This window comes from Oryctolagus cuniculus, chromosome X, assembly GCF_051225735.1.
Source record: "Oryctolagus cuniculus isolate XC-2025 breed Fujian yellow rabbit chromosome X, ASM5122573v1, whole genome shotgun sequence".
Taxonomy (NCBI): domain Eukaryota; kingdom Metazoa; phylum Chordata; class Mammalia; order Lagomorpha; family Leporidae; genus Oryctolagus; species Oryctolagus cuniculus.
The window spans coordinates 44,452,169-44,479,278 of NC_142888.1; the positions used below are offsets into that span (position 1 = coordinate 44,452,169).

The 27,110-nt window shown below is 38.3% G+C and overlaps 1 pseudogene; it reads left to right on the top strand.

The window, feature by feature from the left end:
• Positions 1-112: 112 nt before the first annotated feature.
• Positions 113-27,110, top strand: LOC103351885 (cullin-1 pseudogene; annotated as a pseudogene).

A 27,110-nucleotide genomic window follows, 5' to 3' on the forward strand; every position in this document is an offset into this window, starting at 1 on the left:
GAAACTGAAAAGAAGTTAAAAAGTTACTATTCATGAGTCTTGGTCCATTTCATGCTGTTATAACAGAATACTATAAACTGAGTAACTTGCAATGAACAGAAATTTATGTATCATGGTTCTGGAGGCTGGAATGTCCAAGATGGAGGGAATCACATCTGGTAAGAACTTTGCCTTTTTGCTGCATCATCTCATTGTGGAAAGTGGACTGGCAAGAGATCATAAGAAAGAAGAGCAAAGACCCTAAACTCATTTTATCAGGAGCTACTCCCATGATAATGGCATCAATCCATTCATGAAAGCAGAGCCCTCGTGACCTAATCACCTGTTAAAGGTCCCACCTCTCAACACTGTTGCATTGTGTGTTAAGTTCCTAACAGTGGAGGGCACATTCAAATAATAGCACCATGCTATCTTAGTCCCCACAAATGCACTATTTCGGTAGTTCCAGATACAGAGAAGAATGTGAAGTGAGGGAGTAATCTGAGAAGTGGTGTGGTCATAAAGATTTTAATCCTATAAAATGATTTTGAATTAGATTTTGAAGAAACAGAAGAATGTGATATGGAGAAGAATAAAAAAAAAAGGACTAAAATTCCTGGCGGGATAATGACATTTGCAAAGTTTTAAATATTTGACTTTCTCTTTCCTGAAGCAAGGAGCTGATCAATCTGCTGGTGGGTCTTCTGGGGTAGCATGAGGAATTTGCTAAGGATAGAATTTTTCTAAGATAGCAGGCAAAGCTGAAAGATGGGCAAGCTGGGATAAAGGTCAAAGTGGAGGTTAGATCTTCAAAAAGAGAAGGGCATCCCAATTGCCTTCCAAAAGAGAAGACAATACTTAAGTAGACAAAACTCAGCAGGAGAATTGGTTAAAGCTGAGAAAAACAGATTGAGTGCCAATTTCTGAGTCTACTGATGTTACCCTCGACAGATTTTTGCATGCTTTTTATATATTTAAGTAGACAAAATAGGACTAAAACAAGTTAGAACTAAAATATACCCTAAATTCAAAGATAAGTTTTATTTCTGTTTAATGTAATAATCCAAAGCAGAAGTTTCAAATGGGTTGATGGTGGCTGCATGAGAGCAAGAGGCTTTGCTCCATGAGACATTCAGGGGTCCAGGCTGATGACACCTAACTTTCTATTTTCTCTAGTTATCATGGTGACCATTTCAGTACACAAAAAGTGAGAAAGAATAAGGAAGAATACACTTGGAGGTTGTTTTTTTTTTTAATTTATATACTTCTTTGAAATTCAGAGTGACAGAGACAGAAAGAGTGAGAGACAGATCTTCCATCTGCTGGTTCAATCCCCAAATGGCCACAATGGACAGGGCTGGGCCAGGTCCAAGCCAGGAGCCTGGAGCTCCATCCAGGTCTTCTACATAGGCGAAAGGGGCGCAAGTACTTGGGCCATCTTCCACTGCTTCCCTGTGCAATACCAGGAAGCTTGATCAGAGGTGGAGCAGCTTTGACTCAAACTGGTGCCCATATGGGATGCCAGCATCACAGGCTTAAACCACTAAGCCAACAATGCCAGCCCCATGTGGAGGTTTTTATATGTAATTCCTTGAAATAAGACATACCACTTCTTCCCACATTCCATTGGAGAGAATTTGGTCATATAGTCATATCTAACTACAAGAGAAGCTGGTACTTTGGCAGGGCAGCTATCTGCCTAGATAATTATGGTACACGAGGAAAAATGATTTTAGAGGACAGTCAACAGTCTCACCACATAATGCCATGGAGACAAAATCTATATATTCCTATGGGGCAAGCTGTTACTGGATTTAAAATGAAAGAAGGGGTGTGTTGATTATGTACAAACCAAACAAGAATGCCCTCATCAAAGAATAATGAGAATAATAGAAAAGAACATGACAAAAACCAGGTACAACTTAAAAATTTGGTGAAATAACAAATAACTGTAGCTTCTTGAGTAGAAAGTAATGATAAAATTATATTTAATATGCTCAATAAATAAATAATATGATTTACCTATATTGTCAAATGGATTTTGGATGACTTACCTATAATTGGACACATTTTTATAAATCAGAATACAAATCAATTACATATTGACTTAGATTATAACATTGGAGGTGGTTAGACTAGCACAGAGGTTATTATGGTTGTCTAGGCTTGAGAATGTTTGAACACTTAGTTCTACTTGAGTGATGGTCATGGAAGCAGGAAGTAGGATTCTAGCTTGAAGAGACACTATAGAGAAAGAATCAACAACACTTGGAGAAGTACTGAAACAGGCAGTGAAGGAGAGCTATAAATTGAAGCTCACGTAATCAAGAAATACTGACCACATATCATGGTCTATACTTGGTATGGGAGATAGGCAGCCTACATAAGAAACTTGAAAGGCAGAGTGACAGATATCAATAAAGATGGATGGATGGATGGATGGATGGATGATATAGATAGATAGATAGATAGATAGATAGATAGATAGATAATAGATCATCTATCCAAAAGCATATATATATATATATATAGAGAGAGAGAGAGAGAGAGAGAGAGAGATAAGATAAAGATCTTTTATCTGCTGGTTTACTCCCAAATGCCCTCCGTAGCCAGGACTGCGCCAGGATGAAGCTAGGAACTAGCAACTCCATTTGAGTCTCCCTTGTGGGTGGCAGATACCAAACTATTTGAGCTAACATCTGCTGCCTACCAGGGTGTGTCTTAGCCGGAGGCTGGATTGGAAACAAATGTGAAACTTAATACCAGATATTCTGATATGGAACACCGGCATCTCAAACTTAACCTGCTGCACCACAATATCCATCCCACAACTGTCGATTCTATATGCATCACTAAATCTGGCCCACATTCAAAAGGAGAGTATCACAGATAGTGTGAATATCATGAAGTGGGGATTATTGATCACCATCTATGAGGCTGAATGGGATAGTCTGCCTTCTTTATTCCAATGATTCATGTCCCTAATGCATATAAGTATGCTCACTTACTTCTAAGGTCCTTAAATATCACTTTACAGCATCAGCTCAAAGTACAGAATCTCATCTAAATCAGGTCCAAGAGTAGATGAGACTTCTTGGGTATAATTCTTTAAATATAGTTCCTTCAGTATAGTTCCTTTCAGTCTGTAGGCCAGTGAAACTAAAGAAATGAATTAACTACCTCTCCCATGCCTCACACAATAATGGACCAGTCATAAGGATAACAATTGCAGATATTCCTATTTAAAATAACAGAAAATGAAAAGCACAAAAGATTCAGTGATCTATATCGATTCTGAAATCCTGCAGGGCAAATATTGGAAATTCCTTGAATAGGTCTCAAGGGCTGAGGATAATTCCCTGTGGATCTTGGCTCTGCCCTTTGACCCTTGGTCTTTCCCTCTGACCTTTGGTCTTGCCCTCTGAACCATCATTCCCTTTTCCTGAAAGGCAGCACATATTTGTGGCTAACTACTTTTCTCTTCCTACTCCTAGTAGCAGAATTTTGGGTGTCAAATGAATTTGTCCCCTTCATTCCTTTTATCATTGTCCAAGTTGGTAGTGTGTCTACTGACACAATTATCTAAATTTTTATGGATTTCCTGTGAATCTTTTTGTACTCAAGTGTAAAAAAGTCACACTTATAAACCTGCTTGAGATAGGATATTTGAGACATCTCAAAGTTCCTAAAGGTCCTAATATTTTATTTAAAGAATGTGGGAGACACATCCTTAATCTAGTTAAAAGGTCTTGTGTGACTGAAAACTAGTCGGAAGTAACACCTTGAGTTTTTTCTGAAGTCTTAGGAAAAAGTTTTTATGGTTATCTAGTCACTTCCTTGGTTATTTTCAGACCATTTGTCTGGATTTGATCTTACCTCAGAAGCCATTTCTTAATTTTATCATTGTTTTATGGTTAGAGACTGAAAATTTTCAAAAACATAAAGTCCTGGCTCCTTTTTGTTTAACATTCTTTCCCAAGATTTATTTCCTCTCACTTTTTACTATAAGCTTCAAGAGGAAAGCAAGCAACACCTTCCAGATTTCATGTAGAAACCTTCTAAGTTCATTATACTGTTTCCACTTTTTGTGTTACTTACTGCAGGTAACAGTGTTGCTAAATTTTCTGCCATTATATAACAAGTACCCCTTTGACTCCAGCTCCCAATAGGATTTTCCCTAAGGCCTTAGCAGCAGCCTCCTCAAAATTCAAATTTCTATGTTCAAATCACTTTAAGCTTTGCCTATCATGCTTATCAAAATCTTTCTACCTTTTTCCCACTATCTGGTTCTGAAGCTATTTTAAATATTTGTTATGGCAGCACTCGATTTCTTACACTAAATCTGTATTAGCTATCTACCGCAGTGTGACAAATTACCTTAAAATTCAGCATCTTACAGCCACATTTATTATTTCCCAGTTTCTATAGGTTAGGAATCTTGGCACATATAAACTGGGTATCTCTGACTCAGATATGTCTTGAGATTACAGTCTAGCTGTTGGCAAAAAGAAAGAAAATCCTCTTGCACAAAGGATCAACTACAGAACATCTTTATTTTTTTAAGATTCATTTATTTATTTGAGAGACAGAGTTACAAAAGAGAGAGAAAGAGAGAGAGAGAGAGAGGTCTTCTATCTGCTAGTTCACTCCCCAAATGGCCAAAACAGGCGGAACTGGCCTGAACCAAACCAGAAGCCAGGAGCTTCCTCCAGGTCTCCCACACGGGTACAGGGGTACAAGCACTTGGACTGTCCTCTTTTGCTTCCCCAGGCCATTAGCAGGGAGCTGGGTCAAAAGTGGAGCAGCCAGGACACAAATGGGTGACCATATAGGATGGCACCGCTGCAGGTGGAGGCCTAGTCTACTGTGCCACAGAACCGTCCCCCAGAATGTCTTCTAATCTCACTCATATGACTATTCACAAGATTCAGTCCCTCACAGGCTACTGGCAAGAGGCTTCTCTATGTGGGCCTTTACAAAAGGAAGCTTACAAGGCAGTCAGCTTCCCTCTCTGGGATTTACACAGTGTAGGGCATACCTACACACCCTTCTTGAGGTTTCTGCAATAACTCTACCATAGACATATTCACTATAAAAGAGAGAGAACAAATTTATCATCCATATGCAATTTAATGCCAAATCATTATGTAAGATAATATATGAATTTACTTTTATTTAAACTAAGCATGATAAATATACTTAAAGTGAAAAAATAGGGGCCAACATTGTGGTACAGCAGATTAAGCTGCCACCTGCAACACCAGCATACGATATGGGCACTGGGTCAAGTCCCAGCATCCCAGATGCTCCATTTTTGGACCAGCTTCCTGCTAAAGCACTTGGGAAAGCAAAGGAAGACTGCTCAAGTGCTGGAGCCCCTGTTGCCCGGGGAGACCTAGATGGAGTTCCAGGCTTCAGCCTGGCCCAGCTTCAGACACTGTGTCCATTTGGGGAGTTATCCAGCTGATGGAAGCAGTCTCTCTCTCTCTCTCTCTCTCTCTGTGTGTGTGTGTGTATGTGTGTATGTGTGTATGTGTCTCTGCCTGTGTGTGTATTTTCCTCTCTGTAACTTTGCCTTTCAAATAAATAAATGTTTTTTTAAAAATTGATTAAAGAGTCATTGATATTGAGGTAATAGGAAATTATAAAAAAGAATCTCATAGAGACATTGAATGTGGAAAGTATTATAGTTGTAAAAAAGAACAAAGTAAATAGGAAAATTAGATGCAACTGTTGAATGAATTAGTGTATTGGAATTCTCCACAGAGACAATAGTATGGAAAGCAATATGGAGGGTAAAAACAGAAAAATTGATATTTGGATAGTAATTGTCCCAGAAGGAGAGGTAAAAATGGGCATAAGGAAGTGTTTGAAGAAATAATGGACATAAATTTCCTCAAATTAAAAACCTAGATGGAAAAGGGTCACAAAATGCCATGCACTTAAATGAAATCACTTAATGTTATTATGATGGTGTATTGTTTTGTCTATTGCTAATGTAGCAAAATGCAACCTAAATATATTATAGAACAACTTAAGAATATTAAAGACATGAAAAAAATCTAAATGCTTTTATACTAAAAAGCCAGATAGCATATAAAGAAACAAATCAGACCTATATCAGACTTTTCAATAATGAGGAAAGGGTATAATATTTGTATAGCATTGATGGAAAAGAGTTTTGACATTAGAGTTTTTTATTCATCCACAATGTGACAATTGTTACATTCATGAATGTGACAGTGTAATGCAAATATTCTCAGGGACACAGGCCTCAGAAATCTTGGTGAGAGTCAAGTGTTTAGCTAGCATTTGAGGTCAGTTAAGATGCCTATGTCCTGTATCAGAGTCCCTGTATCTAATGCCCAGCTCCAACTCCTGACTCTAGCTTCCCATTGATGCAAATCCTGGGAGGCAGTGGAGACAGCTCAAGTTACTGGGTTCCTTCCATCCACATGAGAAACCTGAATTAAATTCCTGGTTCTGGACTTCAACCCACATCAGTCCTGCCCATTGTGGGCATTTGGAAAGTGAATTACCAGATGAAGGCTCACTCTTTCTCTTTCTTTCTCCTTCTCTCTATGCCTCTCAAATAAATAATGTTTTTTAAAATGGGTGAGAAGAATTGCTAGATATATTAGAGGTAAAGATGATTTTGATATAAATTATTATTGTTTTAAAATATAAGAGAAAGAAAAATAATATTGTAGATCCATTGTTTTGAGGATACTAAAGCACCCATATTGAGTAATTCAGTAGAAAAGCTCACAGGGCCTAGGTTTTGTACTCATGAGTATATTTTATTTCAGTGAAAGGATGCAAAAAAAGATAATCAAGAGAAAAGATACAACCGATAAAGTCTAGAAAGACTCAGGGGGTAAGCTTTTTAAAATCTCTTTCATGAATGGAGGGCAAAGGAGTCAAACAGAGCAAGCTTTGTTCTCCAGGAATAAACCAGGGTAATGGGTTCATAATATTTTGGCCAAAGAAAGCCCATTTACTATTTATACTCCATGTTTTTTTAACTGAAAGCTGGTCACATAAACACTCTCTCCCTATATAACTAGCCACAATTTATAAAATTCAATATGCCCAGAAGGAAAGCAAATGTTCACCATCAATCAAGTTGTTCATTCAAGCAATGCAGGCAGGCTAGTATAATAGGGTTCAAAGCTCTAGGTGTACAAATGAACCTTTTCAATTAGTCACAGAGGGTACATTTTAAAATACAAGTTCCCAGGTGCCAAGCCATCAGTCACCTCTGCAAGCAGTCCTTATTAAAGTTAGGTGAGAATGGATCAATTTCAAGCATATATGTTTGTATGCATACCATAACAAACCTGACCTAAAATTCTTTACAGAATTGGCATTTATGAAGATGGTGGTGTGCTGTGGGACAAAGAGCCATTAATGCCCTGGCCTGAAATGCCAGCAACCCACATGGCCGCCAGTTCAAGACCTGGCTGCTCCACTTCAAATTCAGCTCTCTGCTATGGCCTGGGAAAGAAGTAGAATATGGCCCAAGTCCTTGGGCCCCTGCACCCGCGTGGGAGACCAGGAAGAATCCTGGCTCCTGGCTTCCGATCAGCGTAGCTCTGGCCGTTGTGGCCAATTAGGAAGTGAATGATTGGTTGGAAGACCTCTCTCTCTCTCTGCTTCTCCTCTCTCTGTGTAACTCTGACTTTCATATAAATAAATGAATCTTTTTTAAAAAGTGTGATAAAGTACTTTTCTAGTTAGGGGTAAGATATAGATACTGACAAGTTTAGAAATCAAAGTTATAGTAATTAAAACAGCATAGGACTAGCATAAAAACTGATACATAAATCTGTGGAACCAAATAGAGAGCCCAGATATTAATTCCCATACATACTGATTTTTGACAAAAGTGCTCAGATCATACAGTGGAGCAAGGGGTAGTCGCTTCAACAAATGGTGCTTGTAAAACAGGTTTTTTTTAAAGATTTATTTTATTTATTTGAAAGTCAGAGCTACATAGAGAGGAGAGACAGAGAGGTCTTCCATCCACCGGTTCACTCCCCAATTGGCCACAATGGCCAGAGCTGCGCTGACCCAAAGCCAGGAGCGAGGAGGTCCCTCTGGCCTCCCACATGGGTGCAGGGGCCCAAGGGCTTGGGACATCCTCCACTGCTCTCCTAGGCCACAACAGGGAGCTGGATCGGAAGAGGAGCACCTGAGACTAGAACTGGCGCCTCAGGCCAGGCCATTAACCCACTGCACCACAGCGCCGGCCCCAAAACTGGTTTTTTATATGCAGAAGAATGAAATTAGATTCATGCCTCTCACCATATACAGATATACATTCAAGATAGAAAACAGACCTAAATTAAAGACCTGTGACATGAAGTTGCTGGAAGAAAATGTAGGGGAAACACTCAAGACATTGATGTAGGATACGGATTCTTGGACAAGACCACCAAAGCACAGACAACAAAGCTAAAACTAAAAAAAAAAAGAAAATGATATTATATGAAACTCAACCTTTTACACAGCAAAGGAAACGATCAATAAAGCAAAGAGACCTCCAACAGAATGGGAAAAATATTTGCAAATCACCTATCTATCTGACAAAGGATTTTTTTTTTTTTTGACAGGCAGAGTGGACAGTGACAGAGAGAGACAGAGAGAAAGGTCTTCCTTTGCCGTTGGTTCACCCTCCAATGGCCGCCGCGGCCGGCGCACTGCGCTGATACGATGGCAGGAGCCAGGTACTTATCCTGGTCTCCCATGGGGTGCAGGGCCCAAGTACTTGGGCCATCCTCCACTGCCTTCCTGGGCCACAGCAGAGAGCTGGCCTGGAAGAGGGGCAACCGGGACAGAATCCAGCGCCGTGACCAGGACTAGAACCCGGTGTGCCGGCGCCACAAGGCGGAGGATTAGCCTAGTGAGCCGTGGCGCCGGCCCCTGACAAAGGATTAATATACAGAATATATCAGCAACTTAAAAAACTCAACAATGGGGCCGGCTCCATGGCGCACTGGGTTAATCCTCCACCTGTGGCACCGGCATCCCATATGGGTGCCGAGTTCTAGTCCTGGTTGCTCCTCTTCCAGTCCAGCTCTCTACTGTAGCCTGCGAGGGCAGTGGAGGATGGCCCAAGTGCTTGGGCCCTGCACCCGCATGGGAGACCAGGAGGAAGCACCTGGCTCCTGGCTTTGGATCAGCGCAGCTCCGGCCATTGCGGCCATTTGGGGAGTGAATTAACGGAAGGAAGACCTTTCTCCCTGTCTCTCTCATTGTCTGTAACTCTACATGTCAAATAAATTAATAAAATCTTAAAAAAAAAAACTCAACAACAACAAAAAAACAATCCAGTTGAGAAATGGGCAAAGGACGTCAATAGTTCTCAAAAGAAGAAATACAAATGGCCAACAAGCATGTGAAAAAATATTCAACACTATTAGCAATCAGGGAAATGCAAATCAAAACCACAAAGAAACATCACCTCATCCCTGTCAGAATAGCTAAAATCCAAAATACAGAATAAAAAATGTTGGCAAGGATGTGGAGAAAGGGGAACACTTATATACTGTTGGTATGAATGTAAATTAGTGCAGCCACTGTGGAAAATAATATGGAGATTTCTTAAGAAATGAGAAACAGACTTGCCATATGATCCAGCAATCCCACTACTGGGCATTTACCCAAAAGTCTTGAACACAATGTGTCAAAGAGATATTTGCACCACCATGTTCATAGCAGCACTGTTCACAATAGCCAAAATTTGGAATCAACCAAGGTGTCCGTCATCAGATGCATGGATAAAGAAAATGTGGTATATATATACACAATGGAATATTAGTCAGCTATAAAAAATAATGAAATTCTACCATTTGAATCAAAATGGATGTAACTCAAGTTTCATGTTGAGAGAAATAAGCCAGATCCAGAAAGACAAATACCATATGTTCCCTTTATATGTGGGAGCTAAAATTAAAAAAAACAGCAGAAGAAAGACAAAAAATATAAGGGTGTATATCGGAATTGTTGAACATATAGATATAGTTTTGTAAAACTTCATTTCATACATTTGTGAAACCAATGGTTGACAGATACAACATTACCCAATAAGCACTGCCCTTTCTTCCCCCAAAACCTAAAAAGTATTCATTTACCATTCATAATAGCAATAAAAATTTATAAAGTATGTAGGACATTCACCAAGAATATATAAGACTTGTGTGGATAAGACATTGAAGCGCTAATGGAGAACACAAAAGATGATCTACACAGATAAAGACGTTGAATGCTCTTAGATGAAATTACTTTTAATATCATGAAGATGTTCTCTTAGTTTTCTATTTCTGCTGTAGAAAATTATCAGTTAGTGGACTAAACAATATATGTTTATTATCTTACAATTGTCTTAAAATATATGTTTATTAATAAACAATATGTTTATTATCTTACAAATCAATAGTTTAAAAATCTGAAATTAATCTCACTAGGATAAAGTAAGTAATTTCTAGGGAAGAATCCCTTTCCTTTCCCTTTTCAAGTTCTAGAGACCATCTATATTTCTTGGTTTCAAGACCCAATTCTTCAGTCTTCAAAGCCTGCAAAAGTGGGTCAAGTTTCCAATTCACATCACTTTGACCTCCACTACTATTTTTCTCTTCTATATTAAAGGACCGTTATAATAATATTGGGTCTACCTGGATATTTCAGAATAATCTGTCTATTTTAAGATCAGCTGATTAGTATTAATTCCTCCTTGTCATGTATCCTAACATAATTACTAGTTCCTAGAATTAGAACATTTACACCTTTGGGGTATGACATTATTCTTTCATAGATGTCAGTTCTCTTCCAAATTAATCTATAATTCTATTTCATGCCTGAAGAAAATTACAACTGGGTTCTATTTTGATACTTAAAAAGTTTATCATAAAATTATGTAAGAATAATGGGTCATTGATGGTAATACAACCCTTTAAAAAGAGTAAGGTGGGAAATTTAGCCCATACAAAGGCATACTTGTAAAACAGAGTATGGCATTAAAAGAAGAGACAAAGAAGAGAATGCATACAAAGAACCATCAATATATGGGAAGTTAATATATGATAGAGATGGCATCACAAGTTCATAGTAAAAGATGTATTTATCAGTAGACATGGTTGGGAAAATTATCTCACTGTGTAGAGAAAATAAAACTGGAGCCATACTCAATACTCCATACACAAGGCAGATAATAATTGGGTTACATATCTAAATGTAAAAGGAAAACCCATAAAGGTTATAGAAAAATTAGGGAGTATTTTACACTTAGGAACAGCAGAAGATACCCTTATATTTCAAAAGTACTAATCATAAAGTCAAAAAAAAAAAACAAAATAAGAATTGCATTTGTACCAAAAATTAAGGTATTGGTTCAAATAATGAACACCAAAGACAAATATAACTGACAGATGAAACATTTGAATAAGCTATATGCTAGATCTAAAATCGACTAAGTAAAATGCCTAAAGTATTCAAAAGCACTTTCAGAATGAAAGGAAGCAAAACATAAACCTCAACAGAAAAGTGGACAAATGGTATGAGCATTCCAGAAAAAGAAAATTGGGAAGAGGAGGCAGCTGAGGAAGAGGAGAAGGGAGATGTGAGGAGAAAAAAATGAGAACAAGGAAAATGAAGGGAGGAGGAAGGAAAAAAATGAGAAAGGAGGAGAAATGAGTAGGAAGAAGATAAGAATCAAAGGTTAACAAGTCATGAAATCACGCTTAAACTTAGTATTAAAAAAATGTCAATTCAAACAAAAATGAGACTTCAGTTAACACATATTATACTGGCAAGTGTTAGAAAGCTAGCATACAGTTAGAATTTAACTGAAAAGTGATCCCTGTTAAATATAAGAGTGGGAATAAGAAAGGGAGGAGATGTACAATTTGGGACATGCTCAATCGGACTTGCCCCAAATGGTGGAGTTAGAAACGTGCCAGGGGATTCCAATACAATCCCATCAAGGTGGCATGTACCAATGCCATCTCACTAGTCCAAGTGATCAATTTTAGTTCACAATTGATCACACTGATAGGTCTAAGAGTCAAAGGGATCACACAAACAAGACTAGTGTCTGCTAATACTAGCTGATAGAATCAAAAAGGGGGAGAATGATCCAACATGGGAAGCGAGATACACAGCAGACCTAAAAACTGGCAGATGTCCTAAACAGCACTCTGGCCTCAGAATCAGCCCTTGAGGCATTTGGATATGGCTGAAGAGCCCATGAGAATATTTTAGGCATGGAAAGCCAAGACACTCTGGAAAAAAAAAAAAGAAGACCTAAATGAAAGATCTCTGCGAGTGAGATCCCAGTGGTAAAAACGGGGCCATCAAAGAAGGAGGTACCTTTCTCTGAAGGGAGGAGAGAACTTCCACTTTGACTATGACCCTGTCGGAATAAGATCAAAGTCGGCGAACTCAAAAGGCTTCCATAGCCTTGGCAACTCATGACTAGAGCCTAGGGAGATTACTGATGCCATAAACAAGAGTGTCAAATTGTTAAGTCAACAACAGGAGTCACTGTCTATTTACTTCTCATGTGGGATCTGTCCTTAATGTGTTGTCCAATGTGAAGTAATGCTATAACTAGTACTGAAACAGTATTTTGCACTTTATGTTTCTGTGTGGGTGCAAACTGATGAAATCTTTACTTAATATATACTAAATCGATCTTCTGTATATAAAGATAATTGAAAATGAATCTTGATGTGAAGGGAATGGGAGAGGGAGCGGGAGATGGGAGGGGTGCGAGTGGGAGGGAAGTTATGGGGGGGAAAAGCCATTGTAATCCATAAACTGTACTTAGGAAATTTATATTTACTAAATAAAAGTAAAAAAAAAAAAACATAAAAAAAGAAAGCTAGCATACAACAAAGACTGGTGGAAACAAGCAAATAGAGGGAATAATCCTTTCACTATAGTTATGGTAAAAGTGTGGACAGGTAGGGGACATTCTGGAGCACAGGATATACAATAATTCTCTCTTGTGTGTACATCCCCAAAAGAAAATTATGCAAGTCCATGGAAGGGCATGTGTAAGGCCTAATATTTCAGTGTCAAGGAATATGAAGTAATCTGGATACTCATAAGTTGAAGGAAGGTATGTAGAATGCAACAGAATTAACATTATATATAAATATATATATATATATACACAGATACATACATACATAGTTACATGGACCAATATTAAAACAGTGTTGAGTGAAATCAGCATGAAACAAGATGCAATAAGATATACAGTGCAATGCCATGTGCAATAAAGCTAATTTAAAACACACATGTACATAAAGCAAAGTACACTAACATTTTCAGGAGTTCAAAGAATCAGAAAGTTTTATATTAAAATGACAAAGTGAAAAAGAAAATGAGATAGATTGGATAGATTTGATGGGTGGATATATGATAGATAAGTGATGATAGATAGATAGATAGATAGATAGATAGATAGATATAGATTCTGGATAAAGATATAGTGGGGGAATGGGCACATTTTCATAAGACCAAGCAAGAGATAATGGCAATTTGGTTGGGTAAGTTAATAACAGAGTTAAGAGATATTGTAGGATTGCAGAGTATATTGAATGTAGAGTTGACAAGATAAGTTTTTATCTGAATGTCAGATATCAGAGCAAAAAAGGGGGAAAGAGTAACACTTAGACTTTTAGCTTGAGCAAAAAGCTCACTTACTCATATGAAGTCTGGCTACAGGTATAAATTAGGGAATTATAAAGTAAGAACTGTCATTTAAAGATGTTGGATAGGAAGAGATCAGTAAAGGAGGGATTATGACCATATTGGGCTATTAACTATCCTCTTTGACATTTCAGATCATCATGGATTCAGACAAGAAAAGGAAGTCATGGAAATCAGCCCAGGTACACCTAAGCAGGCTGATCCTGAGACAAACTGGTGAGAAGGTCAAAGAAATCAGTCTGTTCTGGATCCACACCTGCTCCTATTGTCCTTGCAAGTCATAACTCCTAGTCTTCAACAAAACAACTGATGACTGTGGCCTTTGTCCAACCTGATGGCGCCAAACAAATGAGGAATTGTTGGGGGCACCCCCAGGGCAACAGGAAGGTCAAGAGACAGCATTCTTGGGTTCTTCTTTGAAGATAATCAAGTTTCTTTTTTTTTATTTTTTTGACAGGCAGAGTGGACAGTGAGAGAGAGAGACAGAGAGAAAGGTCTTCCTTTGCCGTTGGTTCACCCTCCAATGGCTGCCGTGGCTGGCGCACTGCGCTGATCCGATGGCAGGAGCCAGGTACTTATCCTGGTCTCCCATGGGGTGCAGGGCCCAAGTACTTGGGCCATCCTCCACTGCACTCCCTGGCCACAGCAGAGAGCTGGCCTGGAAGAGGGGCAACCGGGACAGAATCTGGCGCCCCAACCGGGACTAGAACCCGGTGTGCCGGCGCCGCAAGGCGGAGGATTAGCCTAGTGAGCCGCGGCGCTGGCCTGATAACTAAGTTTCTAAAAAGAAAGAAGGAAGAGGAAGGATGGGAAAAGAGGAAGGGGAAAAAAGGAAAAAAAAGTGAAATCACCTTGGAAATGCAATAACTCTGAACAGCCCTTGTCTGGACTGATGAGGAACAGTTTGTTTCTTTGTTTTTAATTTTTTTTCTTTCTTTGTTCTTTTTCTTGCTCAGACTAAGTGTTGAACTCTTAGTTAATCCTCTGTATATAAAGTTAAATGAAAATAGATCTTAGTGAAAAGCAGGACAGGGAACAGGAGTGGGAAGTGGAAGAGGGGTGGGAGGCCAGATACAGTGGGAAGAATTACTATGTTCCTAGTGTTAAATTTGAGATACATGCAAATAAATAAATAGTTTTAAAAAAAGAGCCAGCAGGAACAGAGCCTGGACTTTGCTGCCATCACATGTCACACTCATGTATGAGTTCATTTGGTTGACAGTGTGAGACAATGTAAAGAATTAGAAAGCTAATTCAAAATATGATTATAGGCACGTTCTCTTTCTAAGTTCCTCTGCTTCTTATTGCCATCTTGGCAGGGATCCTCCCTAGAAGTATGTTAGAACAGTGGTGTCTCCTGGGTCCCAAGTTCCATTTTCAGATTACATATGCAGATGCCCTTGGATGTTGGGATTAGGAGCAGAAGACTCCCAACAGATTTATGCTTACAGGGCCTTGGTTACAGGGCCTTGGTTTCAGTGGAAATGTTGGGTTTACTTGCTGGGCAATCTGGAAAAATTCTTCTGAGTGTACAGGAAAGGAAATCATGCCTTCCACACCCCACTTAGCTGTAACCCTAACTGACTCTTTACAAGTTTTGTCACTCCATGAAAAGAACCCACACATGGGATACACATTAATTGTTGGAAGTCAGCATCTGATAAAGAAGAGCTACAAGACCAAATAGATGCAGCAATCTAAGAATTCACATAGTCATCTGAACAATATAGTTAAAACAGAAAACTAAGACTGCCACCAGATGAAACAATCCCTTATTTCCCTTTAGTGACTTCCAGTTTACAAAACACCGCCCTTTGCCAGGTCCCATTCGCTTCACAGCAACTTTACAAACACTGTGTCTGATTCTTATCAGGCAGACAGCAGAGGCTCAGTGAGGGCAGTGACTTGCCCAAGCGCCAGGTGGCTAGGCCAACTCACAGTCCAATTCCCTTGCCTGTGCATCAAGCTGTGTTGGTCATTACTTTGCCATTCAGAATTACTCAGAAGCAAGAATGAACATCTCTCTTTTGCTTAGGGTAAATTTAAAAGGTCCAGATCCTAGGGATTTTTGTCTTTCAGGAGCCTGTTTCACTTTGGGGTGGGCTCTGTGGGAGCCTAGAAAGCTCCCAGATTTACTATATACCCTTGAATTTTGTGAATTTGTATTTGATTCCTCCAGTACTTGACAAGACTAAAGAATATATTTCCAAATAAAATATTTGGAAATTGCTTTTGGTTTGAATCTTATTCACTGACTCTTCAACACTCTGTGCAGCCAACAAGTTTAAACCTTTGCAGAGAAACTCAAAAACATGCTGAATGGTACCCAGGGTGAAAGGAGAGTCCCACTGATTGCAAGAGTGAGTCTTCATGTCTCAAATTCTCTGCAGAAGCACTCAGAGAACATAGTCTGCACTTTCTATATGCTTCAGCACCAGGGAAGTACAATAAGCAGCACTTTGAATTCCACGTTTGCTTATACTTCTGTTCTCATGGTTATTCCTTTGCCTGTTTAAGGAGGAGCCTGTGACTTCTCAGTGACCACTGTTAATTGAGAGTCAGTGAGGGGCTCACATGAATTACCACGGAGCCATATTTAGCTGGCACTTTAATTTGCCATGTGAAGACTTTCCCTAAACTAACAAACTAAGCTTAACAACAGAACTGTCAAAGGAAGCACAAGTCTAGAATTTATACTCCTATAGTTGTAATATTACAGTGTCTACATCATTTTCATTACTATAAAGAGGTGTGCTACGGACAGCAGTTTGTATTTTCCTCTGACTTATCTTATGGCCTAGTGTATGGTCAAGAGGTTGCTGACACAATAGGTATTTTTATCACTCCAATAGATGGGTTTGAAAGCAACTGCTACAACATTTCTCATTCTTCATAATTTGAATCTCATAAATCACACACCTAAATCCCTGCTTCTTATTTCTCTTGTCGGTATACAGTGAGATTTTTAAAGTCAGTGATGCACAGCTTTTCCATTCAATGGTCCAATTGATTTTCCTAGCACTAGCTTTGAGGAGGTGGCATCATTCAGTTCTGTGTGCCATATGGCTTTCCTCCATCCTTATGTCTCTCTGTTCTCATAGTCATCTATCATTTGCTTTTCGGAGACAATTATCACCCTTATGTGTGCTCTATGAGGTTCTTTCACATCCATTCTATTGTTTAATTCTCACAACAACTCCCTGAGGCCAATACAGCAAGTAATATATTTTCTACCTTAAAGAATGAGAAAGGCAGATCCAGAGAGGTTCTGGGATTTACCCAAAAACACAGTGTAAGAATGTGGCAGAAATGGGACTAAGTCCATGTTTTCTGACTAAAACCTGCCACTGTACAAAATTTTAAGGGCCAGTAACTCAAGTAGAAGGAAAACAGATCTTCAACTAATGTGTATAGACCAATCAGATTCCTTCCCCCAAAAGACTGTAGAGCTATTCATCAGTGGATAGGCAGTCATACTTTCCCATGGTTTTTTTTTTTTTCTAAAAAAAAAATATTTATTTATTTACTTGAAAGTCAGAGCTACATGGAGAAGGAGATGCAGAGAGAGAGGTCTTCCATCTGCTGGTTCACTCCCCAATTGGCTGCAACAGCCGGAGCTGTGCTGATCCAAAGCCAGGAGCCAGGAGCTTCCTCCAGGCCTTCCCATGTGGGTGCAGGGGTCCAAGGACTTGGGCCATCTTCTACTGCTTTCCCAGGCCATAGCAGAGAGCTGGATGAGAAGAGGAGAGGAGCAGCCGCGACTTGAACTGTCACCCTTGTGGGATGCTGGCACTGCAGGTGATGGCTTTACCTGCAACGCCATAGCGCCAGCCCCTCCCACTGTTTCACTACATGGGGCAGGATAAGCAGGACACAGCTCCACCATCCTCTGGGACATACATGAAGTCGGCTCTCTTCCCACCAGTAGTGCATCCTCTCACTGTTTCCCCAGCCTTCCCCTGCTCCGGTCCTCTTCAGAGTACCTGGACCAATATAGTCCCCATTCAGCTGCTCTGAGTGGCAGGACAAGAACCTGTGTGAGATGCCTAGCAGGACTGCTTTCCCAAGCAGATGTACTAGCTGTCTGAATGGTGTCAAGCTGGAGCCTAGGGAGGGCAGTCAGAGTCAAGTAAGGTCATGGCCAAAGGTCATTAATACCTGGAAAGTTTGCCAACTCTGTTATTCTTTCCAAGTTAGTGAGTGAGCTCCTCTCAGTTAATCCTTGCTCAAGCAGAATTCCCAAAATATCTCATCAAAATCTGCTTGCCAACTTGATTTACTGAAAACTAATCAACTTGGGGCAATCCTCAAACATATTCAAATGCACTTAATTATCAAGAAGTTTGTTGGAGCAGGAAAAGTGGAAACTCTGTGTCAGAAGCCAGGATTCAAATGCCAACTAAGCCATTTCCTTGCTATGTAACCTTAGGGCAAAGCTCCTCACTTCCCAGCAGCCCACGTATTAAGACCTTGCCATCTTTCACCAATAAGTTCCTCTATTTGGTCTTATTAGGTCATTTTAAAAATCAAGAAAGAAAGGAAAGCAGACCATGCACAGTATTTTGCTCTTCAATTTTCAGTGATATTGTTTTGGCAATAGTGGTAGGGAGTTCTGTTCTCTCATTTGCCTCCCGTAATGTATAAACTAGAAAGGAGTACAAGAGTTTCCTCTATTGTAAAAGTAAAAAGTTGGGCTCAAACTTCACTCAGTCTTTCCTCAGATATTTGTTGGCTGCATATTATAAATCCACAACAGGGCTAAGCTCTGAGGAAAATACCAATATTGAGAACATTGTGTCTCTAGTTGAAAGGCAAATGCAGAAAAAGAGGGAAGAAGGAAGAGAGGGATAGCAGAATAGATATTTAAACATGTCATGTCCATTCATCTTCATTCTGAGTTTAGATAGGTGCTATTATTATATTATAAAGATGAAAGAACAATCTTCAAGGGACAAGTAGTCTATTACTGAGCTGTAATGCCACAATTGAATTCCAGGATCTCTAGCTTCAACATTTTTATTCTTTCCACCATTACTTTGTTACAGACTGCTGGTGTGTGTTGGGGCGGTGGTTGGAGGCTTGCCTCATACATATATATGCATTACTATAATAAAGTGAAACAAATTGGGGCCGGCATTTTGGAGCAGTAGGTTAAGAGCTGTCTCCTGCGACAGCAGCATTCCATACCAGATCATTGGTTCAAGTCCCGGCTGTTCCACTTCCAGTCCCGCTCCCTGCTAATGCTCCTGGGAAATCAGTAGAAGACGGCCCAAGCTCTTTCTTTATCTTTCCTTTTCTCTGTTTCAATCTACCTTTCAAATAAGTAAAATAAATCTTTCAAAAAAAGTGAAGCAAAAGTATATCATATTAGGGGCACTAGAGAAAAGAATGTGGGAACTGAAGACTTCGCGAAACAAGTAACATCCTAATTTGTGAATAAAGATCTTATAAGCAGAGGCTAATGGCTGCTTACTCAATACTTGGATTCATTCATTCTTCAGTAGCAGTGCAAGTATTCTCTGAAAAAATGTGCCACGCTGAAAGAACATATTTCTCAGCCTCTCCTATAGCTAGGGATGGCCAAAGAGATGTATGCAGTAGATTGTTGACTGAGAATTGTGGGAAATCTAAGAGGGAGACACATAGCTTGAGATGTGCGCCTTTTGCCCTTCTGTCTTAGCTCCCTCTTGCTTTCTGTCAGGAATTATGGTATGACACAAGTCCCACAGCCATTTTCGACTCTCCTAACAGTATAAAAGGTGATTCATCAACCTTCTTATTTGCCATCACCTACATTAACCATCCTCTTGTTATGAACACTGAAGTTGTTTCTTATAATTTCCTACTATGAACGGCAATTCATCATATAACTTTGTGCAAAGGTCATTTTTCAATAAGCTATTAAAAGAAGAATTTCCACATTGAAGACATTTGGTAAAGTACATTTGGTTTTAATTTTATCAGAGATTGCCGAAATGACTTAGGTGGATGTGAAATAGTTGAACTGGCATTCAAGTATGTGAAAAAAAAAGCACTTCCTAAGCATCGACTGCATATGTCAAGCACTGTTAGATGCTGGGGAAATGTAGTCCCTATGCAAGGTGTCATTGAGGGGGTACTTTTAACTCAATCTGGGCTTTCAAGAAAAGTTTCGTGAAGGAGTTGACAGTGAGGTAAGTCTTAATAAGACTCTAGTCAGGCAAAGGAAAAGAAGAAAGACATTTCAGTCAGGGTAAATGATTTGATAATCCCTCCTATCACCTGCTTAATCTATAGGATGGCTTTAACTCAATTCTGTTCCTCCTCTTTCTACTCCCGTTACTTTTCCTTCCCCTTCCTCCTTTTCCTCCACCTCTCCCCTTCCTTGTAATTTATTTCTTGAAGTTTTTTTTAAAATTTCTTACAGCTTGGATCTTTCTTGTGGCATTCTCATCATGTGTTTAACATACTCCTCTGTCTTCTGTATTTCTTCTAAATGGGTAGTTACATTAAGAGTCTCAATCAGATTCAGATCCGATTTTCTGTACCTTCCATCAGAGGCAGGTAATGTTTGGCTGTCCCTCTTTATATTATGCTAGCAGGCACTGATGTTCAATACCCAAATCCATTAACTAATTAGGGCAAAATAGTTTTATTCAAATCCCGTCATTTCCTCTTTATTTATGAAGTGGCATACTTCTATAAATAAAACTCTCCTTCTACTGTTTTCTTACCTAATGGTACAACTCATTTAGGAAAGGCGGGTTAAATGCTTCATTTGTTCCTTTAGTTTACCACATTTACATATATTTGATTTGCTCACTTTGTAGTTAGTAGTGACTGACAATGCCCTTGCTATGTTACATGACAAGATGTTGCAGGTTCATTTTATAGATTTCTCATTCTAGACATAGAATTAGCCATTTCTCCAAGGAGCCTTATTTCAGTCATTGGAAAATGGTAGTTCAAATCAACAATTTGGGTACCAGCAATGCTTATTACTACCAGAGAAGCTGTTGTTTCAGATCATTTGCTACTATTGCCATTCTTTTTGTTTTGGGGGTATATTTTAGTAGGGATTTAAAGTCAAATAACTTCGTGATGAAATCACTTGAAATAGTTTAGTTCTGTGGGTTTTGCTACCACTGGAGAAACATTTAGGTACATATGTTTATTTTATTTTAAACATCGTATTTAAAATTGTTTCTTGAAGGACCGGCATTGTGACACAGCAAGTTAAGCCACTGCCTGTGATGCCGGCATCCCTATGGTTGCCGGTTCCAGTCCTGGCTGCTCTGCTCCCAAGCCAGCTCCCTGTAATGCACCTGGGAGGGCAGCAGAAGATGATCTAGGTGCTTGGGCACATGTACCCTCATGGAAGAAACAGATGGAGTTCCAGGATCCTGGCTTTGGCCTGGCCCAGCCCCAGTCATTGTGGCCATTTGGGGAATGAACCAGCAGATGGAAGCTCTCCCTCTGTGTCCCTCCCTCTCTCTGTAACTCATACTTACAAACAAATAAATCTTTTTGGGAAATAAAGTTTATTGAGTTTAATTTCACATTATGATTGTATCGAATTTTTATATAATACAAATTCAAATCCACAAAATTATAGCTTCAGTTCCTGTTCATGCCATTCTACATTTTCTCTCCATCTATTGACAATCCTTTAAAGAATGTTATGGACTTTCTCCCTATTATCAACTTTTAAACTATAAGAATATATATTATATGTATATTTATATTCATATTCTCCCTTTCCTTAGATAAACAAGGGCATATCAGATGAACATTTTTGCATCTTCATTTGCTTACTTAACAATATATCTTACAAATGACACCATGGTAGTACATATAGATGCCCCTCATGTTTTTCTTATATCTAATCATATTATGTTATGTAGATATCATTTTGCATCTTCTCCAATATATCTTCATAAGGAAGAGTTTCTTGACCCAAAGAATGGAAATTTGTTCTAGTGCTCTATTTCTTGACCTGAGTGAGTGAGATGAAACTGCCACAATACAGAAGTAAAAAAATTGCCATTTAAGTATACTGCTTCCAGAAAAGCTACCATTTAGAGTTGAGGGAGGAGAGATAAAGACATTACCTGACAAACAAAAAATGAGAGAATTTAACACCATCATATTCTTCTCATAACAAATGCTAAAAAGTGTTCTTCGAGCTGGATACAAGAGATATTAACCAGTAACAATGAAATATCAGAAGGAAGAAAACTAACTGGTAAGAGTAACTATCCAAGCAAATTCAGAGTGCTTTAAATATTGTGAACATGGTGCATAAACTATTCATATCTTTAGTATGAAGAGTAAAAACAAGACAATTAAGAGTAATTATAACTATATTAAATGTTAAGAGATACAATGGAACATAAAAAATTCAAAATGTGGGAAGCAATAGAGTTAAATGCAGAGTGAGCTCTTCATTATTATTTTTAACTCTGTTTTTGTCTGTTTCTTTCCCTTTGTTTACAATATATGTTGCTATTATTTCAAAGTAGCTTGTTATAACCAAAAGAAGATTGTTATAGGCCTCATGACAATTACAAAGCAATAATCTGTCAGAGACTTAATCAAACATAAGAAGTAAGGATTCAAAGTATGCTACTATAGATATGAGGGAAGTTGAACATCTTTTTATTTGATTATTGTTTATAGTCCTTGTCTGTTTTTCTGCTGAAATGTGGTTTCTTTATTTTTTATTGCTGAGGTCTCTTTACTGAAGAATTAAGCCTTTGAACATAACATTAATTTAAAATAAGTCACCTCAAAGAATTTTAAAATAAAAAGATCAAATATGACAAAACAAAGTATGCTACTATAGAAAATCATTAAACCAAAAGTGAAGATCATAACAGAGAGAAAAAGAAACAATCACAATAAGAATACAAAACAAGTATATGCCATCATAAAAATTAAAAGAAAAAATAAGAAAATAAAGAAGGAGGGAGAATGGGAATGTGGGCAGGAGGGAGAGAAAATTCAAATATGTAAAATCAGAGATGAAAATGGAGACACTAAGACTAACATCATAAAAATACAAAGGATTAGCAATTACCATGAATAATTTTATGGCAAAAAATGATAATCTGAAAGAAATAGATAAGTTCCTGGACACACGCATGTTACCAAAATTGAGTAATGAAGAAAAAGAGTACTTAAGCAGACCAATAACATATAGTGACATTAAATCAGTAATAAAGGTCTCCCATGAAAGTAAACCCAGGACTGGATGGATCACTGCTGAATTCTACCAAACATTTTAAGAAAAATTATCACCAGTCTTTAAATTATTTCAAAAAACGTAGGAGGAGGAAATTCTTCTAAATCCATTCTGTGAAGCCACATTATCTTGGTACAAAAAAAAAAAAAAAGACAATAACACAACAAATAAAGATATAGGCCAATATCTCCATAACAATCTTCCACAAAATACTAGCAAATCAAATCCAAGATTACATTGAAAATATTATTCATTATAATCAAATGGGATTCATCTCATGGATGTAAGGATGCTTAACATAAACAAATCAGTAAGCTTGATAACCACATCAACATAGTGAAAAATGAAAAGCATATGATCATCTAATAGATGCAGAAGAGGTATTTGATAAAATTCAACATCCTTTTGTGACCAAAAAAAAAAAAAAACCACTCTGAACAAATTAGGTATAGAAGAAACATACCCCAACATATCATAATCAAAATTATATATAATATTGACCAGCAGCTAACACTGTACTACGTGGGGGAAAGCCAAAAGCTTTCTCTCTGAGATCTGGAACAAGACATAGATGGCCAATTTCACCACTTTAATTCAATATAGACCTAAAAGTCCTAAGCAGAACAATTAGTCATGAGAAACAAAGGGAACCTACATTTGGGAAAAAAGTCAAATAGCCATTATTTGCAGATGACAAGATAGTACATATATAAAACTCTGAAGATGCCAGCAAAAAGATATTAGAAATAATAAATTCAGCAAAGTTGCAGGATACAAAGTCAATGTACAGAATTCAGCAACTTTGTTATACAATAATAGTAAATTACCTGAAAAATAAACCAACAAAATAATTGCACTTCCTATAGTTACATAAAGCACAAAAATACTTCAGAATAAATTTAGTCAAGTAGGTGAAGGATCACTGCAATTATATGTACAAATAATTGATTTAAAAAATGCAAAGTGACACAGAGAAAAGGAGAAACATAACACGTCCATGGATTGGATGAATTGATATTGTTAAAATGTTCATACTACCCAAAGGGGTTTACATGTTTAATTCAATCTTTATCAAAACACCAATGACATTTTTCATAAAACTAGTAAAATACTATTAAAATTGCGTGGAACTAAAAGAAGACCCTGAATAGCCAAAGAAATCTTGTGCTAAAAGAACAAAGCAAGAGGTATTAAAACACCTGACTTTAAAATATATTATAAAGCCACAGTGATTAAAATAGCATGTTATTTGAATGAAACAGTTGTATAGACCAATGAAATAGAATGGATGCCCTGGAAGAGAACCCATGCATATGCATAGAACTTATCTTTGACAAAGGTGTTTAGAATATGTATTGGGAAATGAAAGTCTTTTCAATAAATAGTGTTAGGAAAATTTGAAAAAATACAGAAGAATGAAATTAGACCCCTATCTCTCACCAGGTACAAAAATCAACTCAAAATAGATTAAAGTCCTGCATGTGATTTCTGAAACTTCAAAACTAATAGGAGATATAAGAGAGGAAATGCTTCAGGCCATTCCAATGAGTGAAATGTATTTAAAATCAGATTTCAGAATTCTAAGAAACAAAGACAAAAATATACAAATGGGATTTCATTAAACAAAAGAGCTTTTGTAAAGCAAAGGAAACAATCAACAGTGTGAAGAGTCAATCTACTGAATAGGGGAAAATATTTACAAGTTATTCATCTGAAAAAGGGTTAATAGCCAGAATATCTAAGGAATTAAAATGACTCAATAGCAAAGAAAACAAATAATCCATTATAAAAATGTATAATGAGGGGCTAGCGCTGTGGTGTAGCAGATTAAGGCTCTGCCTGTGTCACTGTCATCCCATAAGGACGCTGGTTTGTGTCCTGGCTACTCCACTTCTGATCCAGCTCCCTATTAATGTGTCTGGGAAAGCAGCAGAAGATGCCCCAAGGGCTTTGGCCCCTGCATCCACAAGTGAGACCTGGAAGAAGCTGCAGACTCCTGGCTTCAGGCTTGTGGCTATTTGGAAAGTACACCAGAGGATGGAAGATTCTCTCTACCCCTCTCCCTCTCCTTCTCCTTCTCTCTCTCTTTCTCTCTCTGTGTATATGTGTGTCTGTCTCCTTCTTTCTCTGAAACTCTCCCTTTCAAATAAGTAAAAAATAAATCTTAAAAAAATGGATAGTGGCATTTGGACTTGTGGAACTATCACAAACACCAATGACAATTTGGCTAAAATGAGACTTAATTCTTTACATTTAAAGTACACCCTTTCTGAGCAGTTGTGCGTAAATTTTGAATGATACTGTGTATTTTCAACTAATGGAGATTAGCTGTATCTTAAATAAGAGCTACTGCACTGCATGACTTCAGAATATTGCTCACAGTATCATCAAACAGGAGTCAGAATCCTCACATTGAAGCAGATTGGTTGGCCTTTATCAGATCTGGGATAACCTCAGAGCTTGAATCCTCAGAGCTTGTGTACCAGACAAAGTTTGTCAAAGTCCAGACACATGGGACTCTACACTCATGTTTGTAACTATTACACCAGTGTACACCAGTCCAACTGAACACAAGGGGCTGGAGTCCCACATTCTAAATAAAAAGAAAGGAGTAAATACCTTGAGGAGCTCAATTTGTTGCCTTAGAATTATTCAAACAAGGAACTTTTGAATAATTATTTGACAAATCTTCTTAAGGATGGAGACAACAATGGGACGATTATTGATTTTCTTTTTTTTATTTGTATATATTTTTTAATTTAATAAATGTGAATTTACAAAGTGCAACTTCTGTATTGTTGTGGCTTCCCCCCCAACCTCCCTCCCTCCCGCGGCCCTCCCCTCTCCCATTCCCTCTCCCATCCCGCCCTTAATCGAGTTTCATTTTCAATTACCTTCATATACAGAAGATCAACTTAGTATATACTGAGCAAGGATTTCAACAGGCTGCCCTCACACAACTGCATAAGGTATAGTGTATTGTTCGACTAGTAGTGTTGTTTTTAAGTTTCATAGTAAAACACATTAAGGACAGAGATCCTACGTGGGGAGCCTGTACCCAGTGACTCCTGTTGTTGATTTAACAATTGGCACTCTTATTTATGACATCAGCAATCACCCTAGGCTCTTGCCATGAGCTGTCTAGGCTATGGAAGCCCCTTGAGTTCACCAACTCTGAACTTATTTAGTCAAGGCCATATCACAGTGGAGGTTCCTTCCTCCCTTCAGAGAAATGCACCTCCCTCCTTGATGACCTGTTCCTTCCACTGGGGTCTTGTTCACCAGGATCTTTCATTTAGATTGTTTTTGCCACCGTGTCATGGCTTTCCATGCCTGGAGACTCTCATGGGCCTTTTAGCCAGATCCGAATGCCCCAAGGGTTGATTCTGAGGCCGGAGTGCTGTTTTGGGTGTTTGCCATTCTATGAGTCTGCTGTGTGTCCTGCTTCCCCCGCAGGATCATTCTCTCCCTTTTAATTCTATCCTTCATTATTTGCGTACACTGGTCTTATTTGTAAAATCTCTTCGACACTTACCCTATCTTTTTGATTGGTTGTGTACTTATACTTATTACTTTACCAAGTCCACTGGCATTGGTACATGCCTCCTTGATAAGATGGAGTTGAAATCCCCTGGCACATTTCTAGTTCCACCATTGGAGATAAGTCTGAATGAACATGTGCCGACCTATATATCTCCTCCCTCTCTTATTCCCACTCCTATGTTTAACAGAGATCACTTTTCTGTTAATTTTAAATGCCTAAGAACAATTGTGTATTGATTACAGAGTTCAACCAGTGGTATTAAGTAGAACAAACAGAGCAACAACAACAACAACAACAAAAATACTAAAAGGAATAAAATAGTAAGTTGTTCCTCAACAGTCTAGACAAGAGCTGATTATGTCATTGTCTCTCATAGTGTCCATTTCACTTCAATGGGTAAGACTATTGAGTTTCAAGCAAAGTGTTGAATGGAATTTGTGCCTACCTCAATAGATGTTGGGCTCACTGCAAATGTAACAAAGAAAGAATATGAGTATATGAAATACATTCACTAGAATTGGTGACTTGGGGAGATTGTTCAAGACATTGAAAAAGTAGGTAACAAATGCTGTTTTGAAATTGATTAAGAAGCGCTCAGCCCTCTGCCTCTCTGCTGAGTTGCCTGCCTGGTCTGGCCAGGTGTAA